This window comes from Lynx canadensis, chromosome B2 (genome assembly GCF_007474595.2).
Source record: "Lynx canadensis isolate LIC74 chromosome B2, mLynCan4.pri.v2, whole genome shotgun sequence".
Lineage (NCBI taxonomy): Eukaryota > Metazoa > Chordata > Mammalia > Carnivora > Felidae > Lynx > Lynx canadensis.
In genome coordinates, this window is record NC_044307.1 from 12,313,894 (window position 1) to 12,335,972 (window position 22,079).

General features: G+C 43.7%; 1 protein-coding gene across 7 annotated transcripts in view; it reads left to right on the plus strand.

The window, feature by feature from the left end:
• ATXN1 (ataxin 1) overlaps positions 1 to 22,079 on the plus strand; it is a 396,156-nt gene that overhangs the window by 59,497 nt on the left and 314,580 nt on the right. Inside the window, exon 3 of one of the 7 annotated variants that reach the window (XM_030314795.1) lies at positions 15,021 to 15,077. The exons of 5 other annotated variants lie outside the window; for them this stretch is intronic. The gene's annotated coding sequence lies outside the window, so the exon portion shown is untranslated. Of the gene's footprint in view, positions 1 to 14,856; positions 15,078 to 22,079 lie in introns of those variants that run through there. One more of the 7 variants, XM_030314799.1, reaches the window with a different exon arrangement.

Below are 22,079 nucleotides of genomic sequence, written 5' to 3' on the forward strand. Positions count from 1 at the left end.
GAAAGAGACGTGTTGAAAGGACATTTACTTTCATCAGCTCAGAACATCTGCTTTTTATTCTTTAAAAGGAAGCAACACCTCAAATTACAGCAGTCCCTAGGCAGGCAAGCACTTGAGATTTTGATCTGTGCAGATTCTTCGAGGGGGTGCCTCCCAGAGCTTTTAGGAGTGATTTGTAGCACTTGACAGATTTTGGAGGATGACAGACAGGTTTTGTGGGGAAGGGGAGAGGGCAGCAAAGACAGGGGAGGAACCGCTCTGTGAAACAGCAAATGAGCCTTTTCTCTCCTACCTGGGTAGAAGTAGAAGCTGTACTCAGCAGACCCCGGAGACCACATTAAAATCGGAAATGAAAACCAAACGCCGTTTTTTTTTAATAATTATTATTTTTAATGCAGTGCCCACCTCCAGAGCATTCCTCCAGCGTGGGCTGCATCGTAATTTCCCCTTTTATATAGATTTCATTTTTTTTTTTATTGTGCTGAAATATACATGGCATAAAACTCGGCCACGTTAACTGTTGCTAATGTGGGGTTCCGGGACATCAAAGCCATTCACAGTGGTGGATGTCACAGCTGTCCTACGTTTGTTCTTTTTATTTTTTGTTTACTTATTTTTCCCTTGGGTAATTATTTTATTTTTTTATGAATATAATTTATTGTCAAATTGGCTTACATACAACACCCAGCGCTCATCCCAACAAGTGCCCTCCTCAATGCCCGTCACCCATTTTCCCTCTGTTCTTTTTGATTTGAGGTGCAGGTTTCCCAAATTAAGCACCTTAGGAGGCAAAGAAGCATCACCCCTAACCCCAGAGCCCATCGTAACATTAGAATGGAGCTGGTAGGTGCCAAGGGTTTTTTCTTATTCACGTGCTTTTGTTTAAACCTAGCTGTGATACTGTTCTAGGAGGCTGTAACGTGAATTTCAGAGTTGTAAGGAAATTTGAAGATGGTTCACTCCATTCCCCTGTTTTTAGATTAAGAAATGAATAGCCCAGAGGGACAATGGCTTGCTTAGCTGGGTCCAGAGCCCAGGTGCTCTGTCCCCTGAGACCACTGCCCTGGGCTAGTCGGTCTTTAGTTTCAAAATGTGGTATAAAAAATTCATTGGCGGTTTATTTTTAGGGTAATCTCTCTCTCTCTCTCTCTTTCTCTTTCTCTGTGTGGTTTCTGTGTCTGGATTTTTTTTTTTTTTTAATGGCGTCTTCAAACAGGAATTTGTTTTAAGCAAGAAAATCACAACCTTATTGTTTACCAGCCGTGACCTTAGACGCTGACATTCACTCCTGTCCTGCCTGTGTTCGGATATCACTATACCCAGGATCTTCCTTCTTTCTCCCCCACCCCCGTTTCTTCTGCTGATTGTAGTAAAACCAAAGTTTAAAGGTGATCCTTGTTTTTCCCCAGTTGGGCTTTTCCAGACAGTTGCTCTTGCTTCTTAAGATCTGTTTCCCACTTAGGGAAATTAGGTGAAAACTTGAGGAAGCAGAGCCTTGCAGTTAAAAACACAATGTCTGCTTACCACTGCACACCCTCGGGGCCGGCCTGCCTGTTCCGTCTCCTCTCCAGTCTCTCCTGCCTCCCAGGGCCCACCCGCAGGCAGTTCTCACCTCCTCCTGCCCACATCGGAGGTCTGTGGGAGGTGGTTAGGAAGCCCGAGGACTGACGGGGAGCTCGGGGGGAGCTGGGGTATATTGTTTGGGTCGGCCATGTAAGCCTTGTGCTGCTGTGTAAATGGCCACGATTCAGGCGTTATCTCGGGACTTCTGCTGGGCACCAGACCACCCGATCTCCTGGTAAGGTTAAACTTGGCCCTCCCCTCCCTCCCGCCCTCTTTGATCAGCCGGGAATGGCCCCGGGGAGGGAGGGCAGGAGGGAGGGGGAGGCCAGAGCACAGCAAGATGTGCACTCGGCAGAAACATAATAACCACACAGGCGGAACAGGGAGTGTTTTCTCAGTCTGTACCCCAGATACAGAGGAAGAAGTCCATTCCCGAATCCTTGCCCGAGCTCATTCTTAAAGGGTACCTTTAAGACACCTTCGCTGTCAAGAGCCTGCCCAGACCATCAGCTTGGCCGGCAGCCGCGGGGAAAGTCCGAGAAGACCCCGGGATTGGGAGAGAGAGGCTAAAAAGCATGCACTATCTGCCACGTGTGTTTCGTAAAAATGTAATTGAAGAAGACAAGAGTAAGCTCCCACTGCTGCCTAATAGCTTATTTTTTTGACTGAGAAGAACGTTTCTTTTCATTCAGCAGATCATTTTAGGTGTCATTCAGTTTATTTTAAGCAGTGTGTTTCATCCTGAGCAGATTAAGAATTTTATTTTTTTAAGCTCTGGACTGTGTTGCTTCCTACTGGGAAACTTTTTTTTTTTAACGCCGATGAACAAAATCTATGCGGTCAGGTACTGAATTTTTGCATGTTTGTCTTCTAAGAGGCAACACAGTCGATTCTTCAAAATCATGTGAACCTGACATTTCACTTGGGGAAGTTGAAGGAAGTCGGCGAGGTCTCACGTTCGTTCATGAAAAGACGTGCCTCTTTTTCTCCTTATCACCTTTTAGTATCTGTCCTGCTGGCTGGCGGGCTGTGGTCTGGCTTAGCCCTCTCCCTGGAAGTCACATTGTGCTCCAGAACCCTGTTTACTGTGACCCACAAACCGTTCCCAGGCTTCGCAGCGAGGAGCCAGAGGTAAAGCCATCAAAAAGCAAATGGTGGTTCAACCCTCCCCGAAATCCACCTGGAATGTGTCTCTGAATTCAGTTAGACCTGTTTGCTCTCCTTTTGCGTCCTCACTCGCTCCTAACTTGCAGCGCCCTGCTCCCCCTTTTTATTTTCACTTTTATCATTTGAGTAGTAACGGACGGGGAAGTAGTTACTCAATTTGTAAAACGTTGGGTGGTGAGGTCACAGATGCCGAGATTAGCCTGTAGTTTGTAACCGTTTCAGACAGACGACAGCAAGATCTTGCCTGTGTATTTCGGAGCTGTTTTGTTGGTCTTTTAAACGTAGTGGTAACAGGGAAAAACAGAGAGGTTGCTTTCTGCCATGGTGCTGCTGAATCCTTGAACACAACCCATCAGCAAATCCAGATGCATTTCAGCAGGCACGGAATATTTCTTGTCTAGTGGTGAACTGAACATTGCATAGAAGAAAACAGAAAGGGGACTTTTTTTTTCTGGAAGTAAAGATCAGGTACTAATTTCTGGACAGACCTTCTGTTGCACAAGTTAAATTTTCATTCCTCTCCGGTTGTATTTTCTTGGTGTATTTGAGCTTTCCTGCCGTTTTTTTTTTTTTTTTTTTTTTTTTTTTTTTTTTAATTTGCTTCGTTGGAAAAAAAAAGGCAGTATGTATTTTGTTTTATTAAGCTGGAAGGACAATCATAGAATCTGAATTTTAGAGTTGAAAGGGTTTTAATCTAACTGAATGTTCTAATTTTACAGATGAGAAATCTGAGGCATAGTGAGGTTAAGTGACCAACCTTACAACACACAGCTTGTTTGTGTGAGGGCTGGGCTAAAAACCCAGCTCTCCAGAGACTCCTACTTCACTGTTTTTCTTCAGTGGGCATAAGTTTTTAGCTCCAGCTAGGATCTTTTTCTGTTATTGGGATTATTTCTGAAATGGTTGGGTCTTGAAAATGTATTATTTCAAACCTCCCTCCATGAAATCTCATTACCACGTAACGTGGAGAGTGTATTTACACATGCCAAGACAGTCTTTAATGATTGTCAGTGTGCCCTATCTGGAAGTTTTAATCTTCTTTAGAACAAGGTTTATCTGTTTAAGAAAAGCCCAGGGGTGTGTTAAGTGTGGATGGAGAACAATGAAGCATTACCTCCCAGGTCTTGGGGGACAGAGTGGGAGAGGTGGAGGGAGGGGCGTCAAGCACGTTCTTACTCCCATGGTCCATGCAAGTTGCTCAAATAATTTATCAGTGACACCCTTCTTCGCTGCAAGGCACTAATGACCGAGTGATGTGTGTAGACTTGGAGGTTCCGGGCCCTGTTCAAATGAATCACGAACATTGTCCATTTCCAGTGCAGACGAAAAGTTAATCCCGTGGAGGCAGAAGTGGTTACTATTCCCCCTGCGCCATTACCTCTGTGACATTGTCTCTCGCGGTGCCTTGGGGAGAGATGATCGGAAGGGGCAAACATTGTCTCCTGGTGCTCGTAGCCATAGGAAGTCATGAACGGTAAGATGTGTGTGCAGGGTGGGCAGTATGTGCTCAGGAAGGGACCTCCTTCTGTCCCCTGGCCAGAGCTCCCGGGGGCCCAGTGGGTCTCCTCCTAGTAGCTGGGGCACCGAGTGCCGGGGTGCCGTGGCTTTGGATTGGTGACAACAATACCCATTGCCTATAAGGACATGATTATTTATTTGGCCTTAGGTGTTACGAAGATGTTGTTTGATCTCCATTGGGCTTTGTTAGAAGTGTATTAGAAAGTCCCAGGGCAGAAATGTTTGGTCCCTTTGGTGGAGGTAGGTCACCTACTCACTACATGAGTACATTGAAAACATGTTTGTTTTTTTTTAATGTTTATTTATTTTTTGGGGGGAGGGGCAGAGAGGGGGGAGACACAGAACTGAAACAGGCTTCAGGCTCTGAGCTGTCAGCACAGAGCCCAGCATGGGGCCCGAACTCATGAGCCATGAGGTTGTGACCTGAGCCAAAGTCAGACACTCAACTGACTGAGCCACCCAGGTGCTCCCAAAACATTTGAGGATTAAGCCTAGTGAGAGTTTTGCATCTACTATGAGAGATTTGGGGAGTTGGGGGCAACTACAGGGGGAAAAACATAGAAAAAAGGAATTTTTAAAAAGGAAAAAAATTAGGCTTAGCTCTTCAGAGACCACAAAAAAATTTAAAAGACTTAAGTGCAAAAAAAAAAAAAAAAAAAAGAGGGGAAAAATGCTGTTAAATAGCCATATTCTAAATAGCACCACAGTAACTGGGATCTGAAGAGGATGGAAAGCAGGGAAGGTCTTAGGGAAGCCCAAGGGGAGATTGTAACAGTTTGGGAACATCCTTGTACGTGGAATTATTTTGCCCTTAATATGTGATACTGTGTTAACAGTATGCTGAGGAATTTTCCCAATTAGCAATCCAAAACGGAATCACCTCACATACGTATATGCTGTCGGTGAGATCCAGTTAAAAGAAAACGTGTGGGTGGGTGGGTGGGTGCCTCCTTCTTCCCGCTCCCTCCTCGTCCTGCTGAGGGTGTCCACTTTAATACGATGCAGGTGTGGGTGCTATACAGGTGCCCCTGTGCAGTGTCTTAGAAAGGAGTCACCAAGTTCGGAATTTCCTTAAAACTCGTACTAACAGAGGTGTCCTCTCCAGACAGCAAAGATGTTAAAGACGCTTTAAGAGCTGAGAGTCTATTGCACTAACGATGTCCCTCCTCTCCCCTCTCTTAGCTTTTAGGGTCAAAACTACCTTTCCCTTGAATACGAGAAGGAGAGAAACCCCTTTTTCCACTATTCCTACGACAGAGGTTTCAAAACTCCCTTGGTTTACCTAAAACTAGGAGCTTCATGACAGGCAGACCTCTGACCAGTAGATCAGAAGGCATATTCCTTTCTTTCTTTCACGTGTTCCTTTCCACCAAAGAATGCAACACTATAATTCCTTTGAGTTCCTTAATGATTATTCACTTTTGTTCCCTCCTGTTTCTCTAGTAGAGATTTAAATATTTAATTTGGTATACTCCTGGAATTAACTGCTTTCAGAGGGTATACGTAGTCAGCATATTTAAATGCATCCGGTGCGGACATTGTTAGAAGGAAGAAAAAAAAAACCCAACCACCTCAACATTTTCAGGAAGAAATTATTGTAAAATGAGGTATAAGGTTTCCTAAATAGAGTACAGGATAGTGGACATTAATGTAACCTTTTTCTTGGAGATTTATTGTCATTTCTCTGAAATGATTGCACTGATGTAGTACGTTATGATGCCCCAGAAGCTCATGATTCTTCCTGATGTCACGGCCTCTGTCCCATTCACTTTTCTTGGTTGCCGTGTCTTTAGAGCTCCTTTTATTTGCCTGTCTGATCTGTTGTAAACTTAAGGGAAACCAGAGAACCAAGCTTATAAAATTACTAGCCGGGATCGGGTACCCGGATTCTCACCTGTTGCTTTCCCCACGTACCACCTTGGCCCATGGGGGTCACGGCCACGTTCTGGATGCTGAAGGCTGAGCCAGGCAGGGAGGAATAGGATGTTCTTATGTAAAGTAAGGGCTGCCAGTGTGCATGACGGTTTTTATTTAGTAACAGCCCAGATCGGCATTGGATAAAATAATAAAAATAAATATGATCCCTTCTGTGCTTTAAACTAATCTTGGTTCGAGTTGAATCTGTAACAAGATGGTGGTCTAGGACTTCAGGGTTTACTACGAGACCGAATGGGAGACCTGTTGGGGGTAGACCAGAAGTTTCAGAAGCAATCTTCATCCCAGACAGGGGATTGCCTGGCTGGCATGTCAGGGTTCGTGGGTAGAAACTCCTGGGGTACCTGTGCCTTCCTCTCTCTTCAGCTCCATTATCCCAGGAGGCAGGGGAGAGGTGACGATCTGAAGAGCATGGGTGTGCAGCTCTCCCACTTTGCTTCTTCCAGCCAGGAGAGGAGCTGGGGAATTTTATGCACACACCACAACACTCACTGGGCTCACAATGTAGGTAAGAGGACAGAGTAATAAATTATTCCGTGTGCGTGAGTGTGTGCGTGTGTGTGTGTGTGTGTGTGTGTGTGAGAAACATATTTCCCCCCAAAGTGGATACAGAATGAATATAAATCTGAACTTAGGAACTCAAAATATTTTTTTCATAGAAATAGCGTATGCCATAGCTGGGTCCCAGGAAAGCCCACCAAGCCCCATGGTCCCTCAGGGCCATGTCCATCCACTTGGATGTAGTCTGCATAGATCCTTGGTGCCAAAGGCCCTTCAGCTGATGGCACATGGTTATGAAGAATGGCCACTGTGGCTTACAGAATAACAGTGAACAATGTGAGTAGAAGCAGTTTGTTATTCGACTGGTAAAATGAGTGAGGCTAGCAAAGGACCTGATGGGAAGTGAAATCACTTACTGAAGTGGTTCCCAAGGACCCAAATAAGAACTAAGAGCAGAAGGGAAGTTAAAGGTAAAGAGAATTAAGAGTTCTGCCACTGGAGGAAGAACATTCTAACATCAGGGCCGCCTTAAAAATAGAACAAGCTGATTGATGAGGTAATGAAACCTCCATCACCTGAGATGTTCAAGCAGAGGTGAGAGGCCCCTCCCAGGAGGAATTCTCCAGAAGGAAGCCATATATTGAATGGAGGGTTATAATTCACAACTAGTCCTTTTTCTCCTAACACTGATATATGGTATTCAAGACTCGCATTTGTGAGGTAATGTAACAGCATTGAAATAATTTTAACAAAGGCAAGTAGCCATAGTTTCACAACCCTAATACAGTATAACTTTATTATTTTTTTTTATTTTTTTAAGCTTTATTTATTTTTGAGAGAGAGAGAGAGAGTGTGAGCGGGGGAGGAACAGAGAGAGCGAGAGAGAGACAGAATTCGAAGCAGGCTCCAGGCTCTGAGCTGTCAACAGAGCCTGACACGGGGCTCGAACCCACGAACTGTGAGATCATGACCCGAGCCGAAGTTGGACGCTTAACCGATTCAGCCACCCAGGCGCCGCAGTATAGCTTTATTTTTGTATTGGATGCCTCATTGCCTACACCTAATTTCTTTAAAACAAGAGGCAAAACTTAATAAACACAATGTCATTTTACCACTCTAAAGAGTGTAATATTCACCATTACTGATCTGTTTTCACACTTCTAAGTGCTATAATAATACATATAAATGATATATTCACATTATTGCTGTTCAAGTGTTTAAATTCATTATTAGCAAAATCAAAATCATTCGAAACATGTAGCAATCTTACATAGTTTACATTTTTCATTGTTTTAAGATTTTGACAGTAATATTTCTGCACATTGGTGGTCCTTGAGGATTAGGTAGGGCAAGGTTCTTTTGACTTTTATAATTAGCATGCTGGATTCCCAGTTTTTCCTGCCCTAGGGTGGGCTGTGTCTTACAGTAAATTCTGCTAAAGGGTGATTGGAGTTTGGACAGGGAGAGCAGGCTTCCGGTTACCAGAGAGAGCCTGTGACTTACTGTCTGTGCTTTTCCTAGGTCACCAGTTTTCACAGAATCTGAGTATAATTAAATACACTTTATAATAAACTAGGCTGAATATAATTTAATCTTTCCCTGAAGGTACTTCGGAGTCTCGGAGTGCTCTGGGGTCATGGTGAACATCAATTACCTTCTCACGGTGGGTGTGCAGAAGGAGGCAGATAATAGAGTTCCATCCGATTGAGTCCTGGATGACCAGACATTTGTTCTGTTATCACAGGGAGTCCAATGTCAAGACTTTGGAAGATGCTTAATGTTAAATTCTCAGGCAGGAGAGGATGTGATAAAAGATGAGCTCATTGGTTTTGAGAGGTTGAAAGTTGACGATAATCATCCCCATGGACGTGGTAGTTTAGATAGAGCACTCTTTAGTGTCTAAAGCTCTCTCACATAACTTGTCACCCATTATTTGATTCTTACGACAATTCTAGGAAGGAAACATGGCATCTGGCATCCCATTTTTACAGTTTCAGTGACTTGGCCAAGATCCCCATAGTATGTAGGTGGCTGTGGCCACTTGAGTCCAGAATTCAGTGTTCTTGTAAGCATTCCAAAGGATACTAAAACTTTGTGCAGTGTAATATTTTTGAGTGCCTACTGTGTTGTCTGTGATGTATTTGTTAGCTCATTTAATTTTCACAAAAGCCCTACGTGTAGGTGGATATTGGTTCTTTGAATATTATTATGGCTCCCATGTTTAGAGATGAGGACTCTGACACACACAGGTGAGGGCATGCAATTATGATGGCGGAGCTGAAATTTGAACCCAGGAGCTTGGGGCTGCGTGGCCCAGGCTCTCCCTTTCATGCCACACTGCCACTCTGTGCAGATCCACCAGTGTGGGCTCAGTCGAGAGAAAGCACCTAATACAGTGCTTGTTCCATGACCTTTATTTTTAAAAATAGTTTCTATTATTATTATTATTTATTATTATTATTATATTCACAGTGGCCAAAACCATATTAAAGTTTTTAAAGAACAAGCTATCATATTTGTTTCCCTTTACGTGAACATGTGTGTATTAATTAGATATACTGTCTTTCTGAGTCATTAAAATAGGCAACTGTGATCATTATATTTGTTAATATTATTATACCCAGCTGCACTTGTCTTGACTTACAACTTCACAGCATTAGAGAGCCAGCAAGTTGTCTGAGAACCCAAAATAATGATCCATATTATTTGTCGTATAGTTCCTTTGTGACGGTGATAAAATAGAAGCTCGAACTTAAAGGTGGGGAGAGCAAGGTTGCTGTCGATGGTTGCCAGCAGGCCCATGATACAAACTGCACAGAGCTCCTTAGAAAATACACGGTAACCCCTTTTACTCCGTCTGAACACACGGCGCCTACAGCTTCCGTTTGTCCTCCACTCCAGCCACACTTGCTTGGTTTTGATCTGTTTGTGCAAGGTGATCCTCTCCGTGATTATTTACCATCCTTCACTGTGCTTTCTTGACCGTGAGCTTCAGGCCGGAAGCTCTTTCTAATGCAGGAACTCTATTGGCGTCCCCGTGGTACCTACTTCATAGATGTAACTGGCAGTAACTGCTTAGTGTAGGTGCTTTATACTTTTAACATACCTCATTTTTATTATAGATACCCCCCCATCTTTTAACATTTTTTTTTTTTTTACATTTTAAATGGGAATTTTTTCACAGCACTGCATCTGTACTTAGGAGCTACGACATCTCTCTTCCTCTTGCCTCATAGGAGTTTATATTCCTTCTTTCAGTGAATTTTACAGAGTATTCACTTTGTGCCACATACTCTGTAGGTTGAGGGAACGTAATAACGAGCAAAAGCAGACAGGGTTCCTGTGCTCGGGGAGCTTTTCCACTCTACTTGAGGATGGCAATGAGGAAAAGAGCAGATAATGATTTGGGACTGTAATGCCTACTGGGACATTCCCACCAGACATCACCATCATCACTATGGAACATTCCAAGGGTGCATCCCATTTTTTCAGTGCATCTAATTGGAATGAAAGACACGGGTAGTGTCTGCAAACACTCCAGTAGGTTGTAATTTGAGTCTCTTTGTCTCCCTTCTTCCCTTCCCTCATTCTTTTGTCTCATTCTTAGTTTTGAAAGCTTAGTCGCTATTTCCTAGACCTTTCCTAATACGTCATTTGGGCGACCCAAAGGCAGGACACATGGGTTGTTTGAACTGGGCCAGCGCCATCTACGAAGGTGGTGGGAGAGAGGACGCCACGTTGTGTAGCCAGGTCTTCCTTGAGCTCTAACCAAATTTGTGTTGAGTTCAATCTTTCTGGACAAGTCACTCTCTTTGCATCTCCTTTTTCTCATTATTGGGATAAGGAGCTGAAACAGAAAGATTTGCTAAGGTTCCTGCCAGTTCTGCAGTTCTGTGAGTCACCTGTTCCTGAAAAGTTGAGTGTACTTATTTCAATAAATGGGAATATATTTTCCAAGGAGCCTGGAAATCTATTTTCCAATTATCCTCTCCCCTGGTTTATAACTTATCATCGATGTGTTGTGGCTTCTAACACTGTTGCTGCTCTAAGCCCATCAAGAGGTTAATTACCTGTGAAGAATGAGATGCTGCTGGAAAGCTGTAAAACGTTTGAGAGAACTTTGGAGCTAATCTCTTTGGTAATGTGAATGAATAAATGCCCTTCGTGTATCTAGTTTCTGGGAGGAGGCATAGCGGTATTGGGCATATGTACTGGACAAAGTCAAGTTGCGGTAAGAATTGAGTATTGAAGATCGTGGTCAAGCACATCAAGGATCATCTTCTTCCTCTCAGAGGTTATTCAGTTGGAGCACAAATAATGCTTTTAAAAAACAACCGGATCCTTCCATGTTCCCTTAGGCATCCTGAATAGTACCATTTTTTGTTTGTTTTATCTTGCTCTCCTGTAGTGGGTAAAAACTCTAAACGAGGAAAGAGATGAGGAATTTATTTAAAAATTTTTTTAATGGCCAACCCGGTTCATCTTCTTTTCTAGTCTTCTCCATCTGGAATAGAACAGCTCCAGGCCCCAAACTTGCTTTCCCGTGACTTCAGCAGACCTCATGCATTGCAGTTCCATAGCACTGCCTGGCGCTCAAGCTTTGTCTTAAAGAATGAGTATTGTCTTGATTTGCTCTAAAATATGCCAGACAGGAAATGCCCCCTGCATATAGGGAGGGTCGTGTGTTTCAACACACACACACACACACACACACACACACACACACATCACTAAGCACATCTATTCCCCGTATTTCCTTTCAGTAAAGCACCTAGAAAAAAGAGAAAGCTGTCTAACCAGCTTTTGGTGGTTGTCAGGGATATCATTAGTGGGAATCTCAAGATACTAAATTTAATTTTATGAAGTACTTTATTGGTAGTTTTGGAAGGGCATTACTTTTTAGGTAACCCCATTTGTCACTGAACGGGAGGGAAGCGGAGTGGATGCCACCCAGAATGTTTTGTGGAAAGAAGACCTATAAAGAATTCCCTCTTTTCCCCATTACCCTTATATTTTTGGTTTGCTGTGTTATGTTGCATCCAGCTGGCCATATTCCATCCAACGGGATGTTACAACTCGGGAAAAATTCTTAGCCTTCAGTGTTAAACAGTACTTTAGCTGGTGCTCTGTGGAGAAGGCCAAAGTTGGGGCTTTTGGCCTGTCATCGATAAAGATGTCTCCAGCTAGGGAAGCCTTGAACTGTTAACTTGGTAATCCTTGCACCAGCTTGCCTCTGGAGCTGAGCTTAGAGCCTTTATTCTTTCTGTGACTTCAGAGCTGTTTCAAGAATTCTTTCTTCATTTACTTGGCACTGAACATGTGTTTCTCAGGTTATAGGGAAGGATAGACTCCCAAGAGACAGACGTTGCGTTTCTTTTCAACAAGAAGGTTTTTTAAGTAAAGCTAATAAATGATATGTCTCATTGTCGTGGAAATTAATCAGTATTTTCCCCCCTCCTGTCTTGATCCTTTTTACTTTAGATAGCCACTGTGATACAGTCTACACGAATCCCCGGAGCTTGAAAATGAATTTAAGAGCTAATGTTATTAGAAAGTTCTCAAGTCAGTGATATAGGAACCCAGGGACACGTAATCCACAAGAGGTCCCTTGGTGAACTGGGTTTTCAAGGACAGGTGTTAAAGTGGCCGTATGAAAGTACAGTTTCATTTTAAAGTGGCCGTATGAAAGTACAGTTTATAGTTTATTTGGTGAGGATTTCTGGTGGAGAATTTTTTTTTTTTTGGTCTCCTGGTTGCTATGGCAATACTGACTTAACAGAGTTTTGGTGACCTCTCCAAGTACCAAATAAAGTTATGATAAAGGCGTGAAAATATCAAGGAAATCATATGTGTCCTAAATACAAATATCTAGATTAAATTTGTATTCATCTTCCTCATGGTGTTTGTTATCGTGTGTGTGTGTGTGTGTGTGTGTGTGTGTGTGTGTGTGTGTGTTTCTTCTTTTATTCTAGGCTGCCTGAGGAAAAATGCTGATTCATAGTGTCATTGTCTTTTGTTTTCCCAGGGAAATTCTGGGTCTGTTTCTGAGTTCATTTTTGTACAGCCCCGAGTTCAATCTCTGTAGATAAATCTTTATTTTTTTTTCCCTCTTACAGGCACAAGGCATTTTGCTTTGTTTATGTTAATAAATGTCAGGCTAGTCCCAAAGAATTAGAAGAAATGCCAATCATCTCCTAGGACTCTTGAGCATGCTTTTTTTCCCCCCCTCTATTTCTTAATATATTGAACTTTTTAGAGTTTACAGTTTAGTAGGAGTATGAAGGTGATATCAGAGATTCTAAGATTTTACTGAGAGTATCTAGAAGGTCTTGTCCTTACTGATCGAGAGCACATCTACCAGTTAGCCCCTTGTGGAGATTTTCTCATCCCCAAAGTAGAAAGTTTAATTTTGGAAAAGAAGAAGTTTTTCAGATATGTTCTATAGATTTTGCTACAGTGAGGTGAAGGGCACTTTCAGTTGAAAGTACGTGTCCCTACTTCCTACACTAGCCAGCAGACAACTTGACTTCCTGGTTGTAATTACATGCCAATGGCTTGGTGGCTGTATTGTTTTAGAAACTGAGTTCATCATGGACTCCCTGAGCATGTGCCCTGATTGTTCCCGTGAAGATTGTAATTCCATCCAAGGCTTACAGTGCCATCGTAGAAACTAGATGGAATTATAGCCCCGCGCACATTTTGGGAGGCTGTGTTATTTATGGAGATAGTTTATAAAGTTAAATAATTTTGTAAGTATCCTGAAAGTGCTTGGGACTTAGAAGCATCATCTTGGCCACATGGAAGGTTCTCGGTAAATATTTGTTGTTTATCTGGTTGACTTCGTTGACGACTTTAAATAAATTACATTAAAAAAAAAAAAAAGTCTGGGGAGGCTGTGCTTGTATTTTAGGACTTAAAAAAAAAAATCTCGCCTTAAAATGCTTGTAAGGCCTCCTGCTTGTTAATTGATGGAAAAATTGGCTTCCCGTATGAATACATTTTTTAAGCTTTTTTTGTTTCTAGCCTAGAGTGCAAAATCAAGCAGTTCTAGTGGCCAAGGATCTTTATTTCAGAGAAGTCTGCCTGTCTGAAGTAATTTCATTTTACATAAACGTCTCTTTTCTACATAATGTTCATAAACCTGTGTCTCGCATGCCTTTGGGGTGGACCCCTAGGAGGTGAATAATTATACAACCAGAAACTTTGGCTGTCTGTTGGAATATTGGATGGATGCCTTTCTTACTGGTCTTAATTAGGGAAAGAACTGTTAAGATAATTCACTAATTCATGGTGTGTTACCAGATTTGAAATGGCCTCTGTTTTTTCACACCTCTGGACATACTACTTCAGAAAAGTCTAAGGTTGGAAGTTGAGAAAGATACATCATATATTTCAGAATCTGATACGGTTTTTCAGTTGTAGGCGCTGTGTTATATATTCTGGGATGCTTATGTATACTCTGTGTAGCAAATGATTACTGAAAATGGTAGTGCCTGTGCCATCGTGCCCTGCAAGATAACTACCAAGAAACGAAAAGTCAACCTATTTTGGGTATTCTTTTCAATTTGCATGTTTGGGGAATTTGCACGCATGTAATGGAAGATTCTTCAAAGGTAAAGAAATTTCAATTCAGGAAATTCTGTATTATGATATTGTTTTAATTACCAGAAATACATAAAATTTATAGAAGATTGTAGTAATCGTCTACTTCTTATGAATGTACTTATCCATGGAAGCATTCCGTTTTTAAGAGTTTGTATGTAGAACAGAGCTGACCAATAGTCAGGTAGAGGTCAAGCCGCTGCTTTCCGCTCTTTCTTAAAGAATTTGTTGAAAAGGAAAACACCCTTGCCTCGTGAAATTATCCTGTTGTTTGAGGGCTTAGTAACACTTGGAGAATGTTTTAGCTTTTAACAGTTTAAAGGTTGAACAGTGACTGGGCCCTCTGTTTCCCAATTGATTTTGATGCAAACTCTAAGTTTTTCTTTCTTTCTTTCTTTCTTTCTTTCTTTCTTTCTTTCTTTCTTTCTTTCTCCCACTTTCTTTCTTTCTCTCTCTCTCCCTCTTTCTTTCTCTTTCTCCTTCTTTCTTTCTTTCTTTCTCCCACTTTCTTTCTTTCTCTCTCTCTCTCCCTCTTTCTTTCTCTCTCTCTCCCTCTCTCTTTCTCTTTCTCCCTCTTTCTTTCTTTCTTTCTTTCTTTCTTTCTTTCTTTCTTTCTTTCTTTCTTTCATCGCCTGTAAACATTTTATATGAGCTATATACCTTAGGCTCAGATTTAACTAGACATTGATACACCTTACAGTTAACAACAAAAAAAGCAGTATTCTCTCCTTCAGCTTCTCACAGGGAGTGAGTCCTGCTGGATCTTATAGAAGAAGTCGACTTTAAAAGCGGTGAGTTTTTTTGTGTGTGGTGTGGGTGTAGCAGCAATATTGTGCATTGCTTTCAGCAGGGTCTGTGGGTGGGGAAACTACCTGTGGTGCCCTCACTAGTTACTCATTCAGTTGTTCCTCACCAGAAAAGGGGAAACCCAGCACCCGTACCCACTCATTCTCAATAACAGGGCTGGGGGATGGTGAGGTGGAGAGCCACTGTCATTCGGCAAAAGCCTGCATTGTAGAGTTTATTTTACGATCATTTTATATTCGAGCGACTGTACAAATGGCACTGGGAAGGACATGGAGTACCATAGGGAACAGAATTAACAGTGAGTGCACCGACCCGTTCACCCGACATCAACAGTGGATGCAGTTAAGTTCTTTCCATGTAAGGAGCGATTCTTGGAGGGGCGTCTGGGTGGCTCAGTCGGTTAAGCGCCTCTTGATTTAGGCCCAGGTCATGATCATGCAGTTCGTGAGACTGAGCCCTGTGTCAGGCTCTGTGATGACAGCACTTGGAGCCTGCTTGGGATTCTTTTCTCTCTCTCCTTCTCTGCCCTGCTCGTGATCTCTCTCTCTCTTTCTCTCTTAAAAATAAATAAATAAGTAAGCTTAAACAAAAAAAAAGTGATCCCTGGAGCCAGAGGTTGAAGGGTAGTTGTTTGGGATTCTCTTTCTCCCTCTTTCTCTGCCCTGCTCGTGAGCTCTCTCTCTGTTTGTCTCTCTCAAAAATAAATAAACTTAAAAAAAAAAAAAGAAGTGATTCCTGGAGCCAGAGTTTGAAGGGTAGTTGTGTGTTTGTGTGTGTGTGTGCGTGTGTATGTTATTTATAGAAGTTAACAAATACTTTGTTCATTGACCATTTCCTTGGTCAGAAGATTTCATTCAGTGCACTTCTCCTTTGCTTTCTATGAGACCTCTATCACCTCTAGAATATGAAGGTGAATGAGTGAAGAATCTGTAATTTGTTTTTTTATAAAACACCCCTAATTTAAGAAAGGTGACACTTGGGGACACCTGGGTGGCTCGGTCGGCTAAGCGTCTGACTCTTGGTTTCAGCTCAGGTCATGATCTCACGGTTCGTAAGTTCAAGCCCCACATCAGGCTCTGTGCTGACAGTTCTCTCAAAATAAATTAAAAAAAAAAAAACTTTAAAAGAAGAAGAAAAAACCTCAACCTTAAAAAGAAAAGGGTGACACTTAACTTGCGTCTACTACTAAAAATTTATAGGTTATGTAATAAATTCAAAGACATTGAATTATATAGCCATAGGAAGTCATTATCTGTAACAGCAGAGCCTAAGTGGCTAAAGCTTTACTGAATACCCAATACTGACTACAGGTCACGAACGTCACGGGCATCTGGCGACACCAGGCACTGCGTCGAGGTCAGGCTTGTCATTAACTGCTGTGTGGCCTTTGGCAAGTAACCCAACTTCTCTGGGCCTTAGGAAACATGAGGAAGTTGCATTATATCCGTGGTTTCCAGATGTGGCTTCAGAACCCCTGGGAAGTTCTAGACCCTCCACCAGGTGTCTCCCGAATTAGCCCAGGGCTTGGGGGTGGGGAGGGAGGTTGAAGCCCAGGAAACTGTGTTATAGTAGGCTCCTAGGCGTTTCCAGGTCATGGGACCCCTAAATCAACTGATCTTTAAGACCATTTCCAACTCTTACATTTCAGCCAATCCCTCGAAAAGAAATGGTCGTTGGTCAGCAGGAAGCAATCCAGTAAGTCGAGTCTCTACCAAAGAGCGCTTTCAGATGGGAGGGGGGTATGGTTTTGGTCATTTCCAAGGGCTGCTGCTTGTTCACTGTCAGAGAACTCGAAGGTCTTTCCAGAGGCATGGAGAGGAGAGCAGCGCAAAGGTTATTTCTCTCTCCCATCTCCCCTTGAGAGACACTAGGACACAGGAATGAAGGAAGTCCCTGGAGTGGAGGGTGACCTCTGGAGTCTTCATGTGATCAATCATGGGCTGGATTTGTTGACCCCGTGGTCTGCGTCAGAGTAACAGACAAACGATGAAAGAAGGAGCCCCCCGTCAGCATGCCAGACCAAGGAGGGGCTGGGAGCAGTGTGCCGGGAACCCTGTCCCTGCCGGCGGCTGTGACAGCTCGTCGGCACCCACCCCCGCAGCCTGGGTGCAGATAACATCTCAAGGGGAAGGGGACGGGGAGCAGGGGAAGAGCGCAAGGTTGCAGGGACCCGAAACGGTAACATCCATGGTAGCGGCGGAGCCGTTTGCCAAGAAGAAAAGTCTCTGGCACTAGATGCCAAGCATGTTTGTACTAGAACGGGGTTCAAAAATTCAGACAGAACGCTGTCTGTTTTTAAGGGCTCCCGTGAAAGGTTTGTTTGTCCCAAGCCTACATCCAAGAGTCTGCCTGTCACAAACAGCGTCAGGGAGCCCCCGGACCCTGCCGACTAAAATCTCCAAAAACATGCGAGGCAGAGGACGCGGGTCTTCAGCTGTCTGATGAGGAATGAGCAGTCTGTCTCCTGAGCGTCTGTGCCTTCCGAACACGAAGGAGGGCTCCGGGTCACAGGTGCCTGCAGGACGGTCAACAGAGGAGGAGAGTCGCGATAACCTTCAAGGCACTGATGCTGAGAAACTGCCCTCTTTCTCCTAACGGCCGCGATTAGTTTTTGGAAGGCTGTCAGTGCAGGAACCCAGGGCCGCGAAGCCAGAAAGCAGCTGTGCCCCGATGCCTGCGGGGCACTGGCCCGCAGGGCACCGCGTCCGCCCTCCACCCTGTCTGCGTCCAAGGTGAAGACCGCGGCATCTTGCTTGCGCCCGGACTCACACGCGCACCTCCAGATCTGCACTCGGAACACACAAGGACGTGGTTGGTTGCGTGACAGAAGGAATCCTTTTTGGTAAAGAATTTTTTTTTTTTTTTTTCCTTTGCAAGAGCCGTATGGAAGAGAGCAGAGGGAAGGATGCTTTTCCACTGGCGCTTTGGAAACCTGGAGCTCATCAGCTTTCTGGTTGGTCAGGGTTCCTTATGCCAGAGCCACTGCGAGCCAGGTTCCTCAGCTGCCTCCTGACCCGTGTTGGCAGCCTCTTAAAAATAACTGTCATTCCAAGTTCAGCTAAAATGTATAACCCAACAAATAAATACATATAAAGCTTATGAATAGAAGCTGCAAAGTGAGAATTAACGGACCGGAGAGTAACAGCCTTGCCATGAAAAATACTATAAAACACTCTTCGGAAGGTTGTTGCTTGTGTTATTACTTGTACAGTAAACGGAGAGCCCTTGACCCATTTCCCGTGATCCGTGATTTCCCGTTTCTCTGCCAGGAGGCTTCGAGTAGCTGACCCCTTGCAGACTGAAAACAAAAACAAAAACAAAAACAAAAACTTCACCACCAGTGTGGCCCAGGCCGTGTGCGGGAAAGCAGCTCAGCGTCCTGCTGAAGGAAAGGAAGTGGCACGTTTACATCATCCCTTCTTTTCCTTCTAGAGATGTCCTGTCTTAGTGTGAATGGGAAATCCTCAAATACACGATCGCATGATTTTTGCTGATCGAGACTGAGAAATGAGAACAAGCAGCCGAGAGGAGAAGGCAGGCTCTTCCCGTGGGACCTGATGTTCGCCGCATTCAGACACGGATGTTGTCAGGCGTGGGGGACCCTCTGAAGAACGAGTAGCTCGCCAACACCGATTCCAGAGTCCGTTGTTCTTTACCTTTGGTGGTTGTGTTCAATCAAGGCTCTTACCAGCGTTCCCATCAGAGAGGAGAGAAGACGTCGAAACCTGTGCGATGGGGACTCGTTTTGTTGCCCAGAGCAGCTTTCATTTTCAGGGCTCGTCTGGGTTCGGAAGAGTAAATGTTGGTGCTTTCCTCGTTCCTCCTTCTCCCCCTCCCCTCCCCGCCCCCGCTGCAGCTTCTGTTATCTGCCATGCATATATTTCATTTGGCATTTAAGGGCACGGTTCTGAAAACTGCTGACAAATAATCTCCATTTCACATTTTGCTGCCACTGTGGTCTCACTGCAAATGCTCTCTGCGTGTTCTTGGGAAGTTGTATAATTGCAGGTGCTCTAGTTTGCTGTGCGGTATGCTCTGGTGACTAATGGCCTAATCAGGACTCGAAAAATATATAAACAGTTCAACAGAAGCAATTGATTCACTGAGCTCTTTTCATCCGGACAAGGGTGAGCTAATGGGAATTAGAAAGACGGAGGTGTGCAGCCTTTGATGCGTTGCAGCGAGAGCGTTCCCACAGACCCCGAGCATTATTTCTGCTCACTGATGCCGTGTGTCCCTTTTCATATGCATGAGCCTGCAGCCGTCCTAATTGGCTTTACTTGGTATTCCCTGATGTGGATGTTGTACGCCTTACAACTTTTTCCCTTTCCTCTAAACACTCCTGAGTGTGACAGCTTTGGGGAGGAAGCCTGTCTCCTCTTGGGTGTCCCCTGTGGGCACACCCTGGGCGTGGTTTCTTAGGATAGACCATCAGGCGGGACCCCGTGGCTTACCTCGGCACGTTTGCTGTTGACACAGATTCTTGTTCTCTCGTCCTCAGTGGCCCTTTTCCTTCCAAAACGTCCCGCCAAGATGCACAGAGTTGGGGCAGGGACTGAGTATTCCAGGGAGGACCCAGGCGTCTCCCAGGAGCACTGTCCAGTCGAGGAGTGATAGTGGACATACTCTCACGTCTTTCCTTTGGAATGTGTTAGATGTCCCCTAAGTTCTGTATCGCATCCCCTGCCCAGTCTTTTCACGTGTGGAATTTTCTGTCTCTTAGCTTGACCACTCATCTGATGTCTAAATGTTTGACGACATTGCTCAGCCCCCTAGAAGCTAGCCTCTCATTGACGTAAGAACTCAGAGCATCCGAAAAGGAATCATTAGCGACGGGTTTTCTCGAATAAGACACATGCCTGTTCATTCATAAAGGAAAAAATGAAAGAGTTCTTTCACACGTCCCGCATCCCACATTCATGGTTCATGTTTGAACTTCTTTCTGGCTGTTTAGGGATTACAGGCTGACAGCCTTCTTTATGTACTGTAGTGAGAGGCCACTCGTCGGTATTATTTTTTGTTTGTTTCATTTTAAGTTGTAAGCTGTTGGAGCATAAGACAGTAACCGGTTTTCCATGCCTTCCGGGACTCTGTCGTCCTTCACTCCCTGTCTTGGGTGACGTGGCCTCACCCTTGTGTTGAAACTGCTCTGGGCCTTTCTTCCTCAGAGGATCGGGTGAATGGACCTACACAGTTTGATGTTTGTATCGTAACTTGTGAGCTCTGCCGGAGGAATGTGTGTTTTGGAAAAGTATAGCGGTTGAGAATTTCTTTTGGAGCTCAGCACACTGTGGGTTGGGAAGGGAAAAGAAAGGGAAGGATTAGAGGAATGTTTGGGGGGCTGATGGGCCTTTGGGGGAGCTCTTGAAAGCAATAGATGTCAAGATCATCACCTTGACCCAAGGCTGCCTGCAGCTGTCCGCCCTGACCCACCACACGGGCCATTTCGGGGCTGCTCTCGCCAGAAAAGCTGGGTTCAGAGCAGGGAGGCAGGACAGCATCCTCCCATACTTCTTAAAATGCTACTTACTTTGTTAGGGCTTTATTATGTGTATTATTTTTAATTTTTTTTTACATAACAACTGGATTACAGTTTTTTTTAAAGGAGTTATTTTTAAAGTTACTCTTAATACCCCTACATTAAGAACTCAAGATACGAAGCCACTTCAACTACCACGATAATAAATGTATTAATATGCATTAAGGTTAAAGAAGCTTAATATTACAACAGAACGGAGCAAAGTCTGCTGGAAAGCACTGACGCTTTAGCGTTCTTTGCCTAATCCTTGCATTTAATTTCAGAGATGGAATGCCTATTTTAAAAGAGGGTGGTTAGGGAGCCTGGGTGGCTCAGTTGGTTAAGTGTCCGACTTCGACTCAGGTCATGATCTCGCAGTTTGTGGGTTTGAGCCCCCGCATCGGGCTCTGTGCCGACAGCTGGGAGCCTGGAACCTGATTCGGATTCTGTGTCTCCCTCTCTCTCTGTTCGTCACTCACACACACACACACACACACACACACACACTCTCTCTCTCTCTCTCTCTCAAAGTAAGTAAAGATTAAAAAAAAATTTAAAAATAAAAGAGGGATGGTTGGATCTTCAGACATTTCTGTGCGAACCTCCAGCGAGTTCTTCCTGTTGGACTCCAGTGTGCGTGAGAGTTACTATAAAGAGTTGTGTGCACAAAATCATGTTTGCAGTGTCTTACAGGAAAGTTAAGGGATTCTCAGTTAATTCCGATTCTGTGTGACTTTTGCTTAACTTTTGAACTTAACCTTCCACATAAAAACTGTATTCGACTGTTTTTTCCTCCTCTCTCCTTTCGACTTTCCTTTCCTTCTTCCCTCCCTCCTTTTTGGTGGAGTAAATCCCACAGATGTGTGTGTGTGTGTGTGTGTGTGTGTGTGTGTGTGTGTGAGTGAAATTAAAATAGTGGTTATATTCAAATCAGAAAATGACTAGTATACTGAATATTCAGATCTCTTAGAAAAGAAATAAATAATCCAAGTATTCTGTAAAAGTTGATCTAAATTCCCCACCTGTGTTCCTCCTCAGCTTTCTGTCTTCGGTTTCCCATTTTTAGCTGGAAAAGAATACCAGCCAAAAGACAGCCAGGTTCTCTGTGCCACAAAGCATATCACCATCTGTAGATAAGAGAGTAACATTTTGGCCTAAGAGCCACCTTCTAGTATAAGATAGGATAAACATGATAATAACTGATACAGCATAGAAAAGGGCCTTGTAAGAATTTGAAAATAAGATTTTCCCTAAATAACCAAAGATATTTGGTAGTTGATTAAGACCTATGTGATATAAACAATTATCTTTTCTCAAAAATGGAAAGAAATGAAACTAGACACCCAGAAGCCGGATTAGGAAGAAGGAAGGCGAGGGAAAGATACATTGAAAGTTATTGCCAGAATTTAGAAACACGAACAAGCAAACAACATTTTGGCTCAAACAGCAGGTCTTTTTAGACAAACAG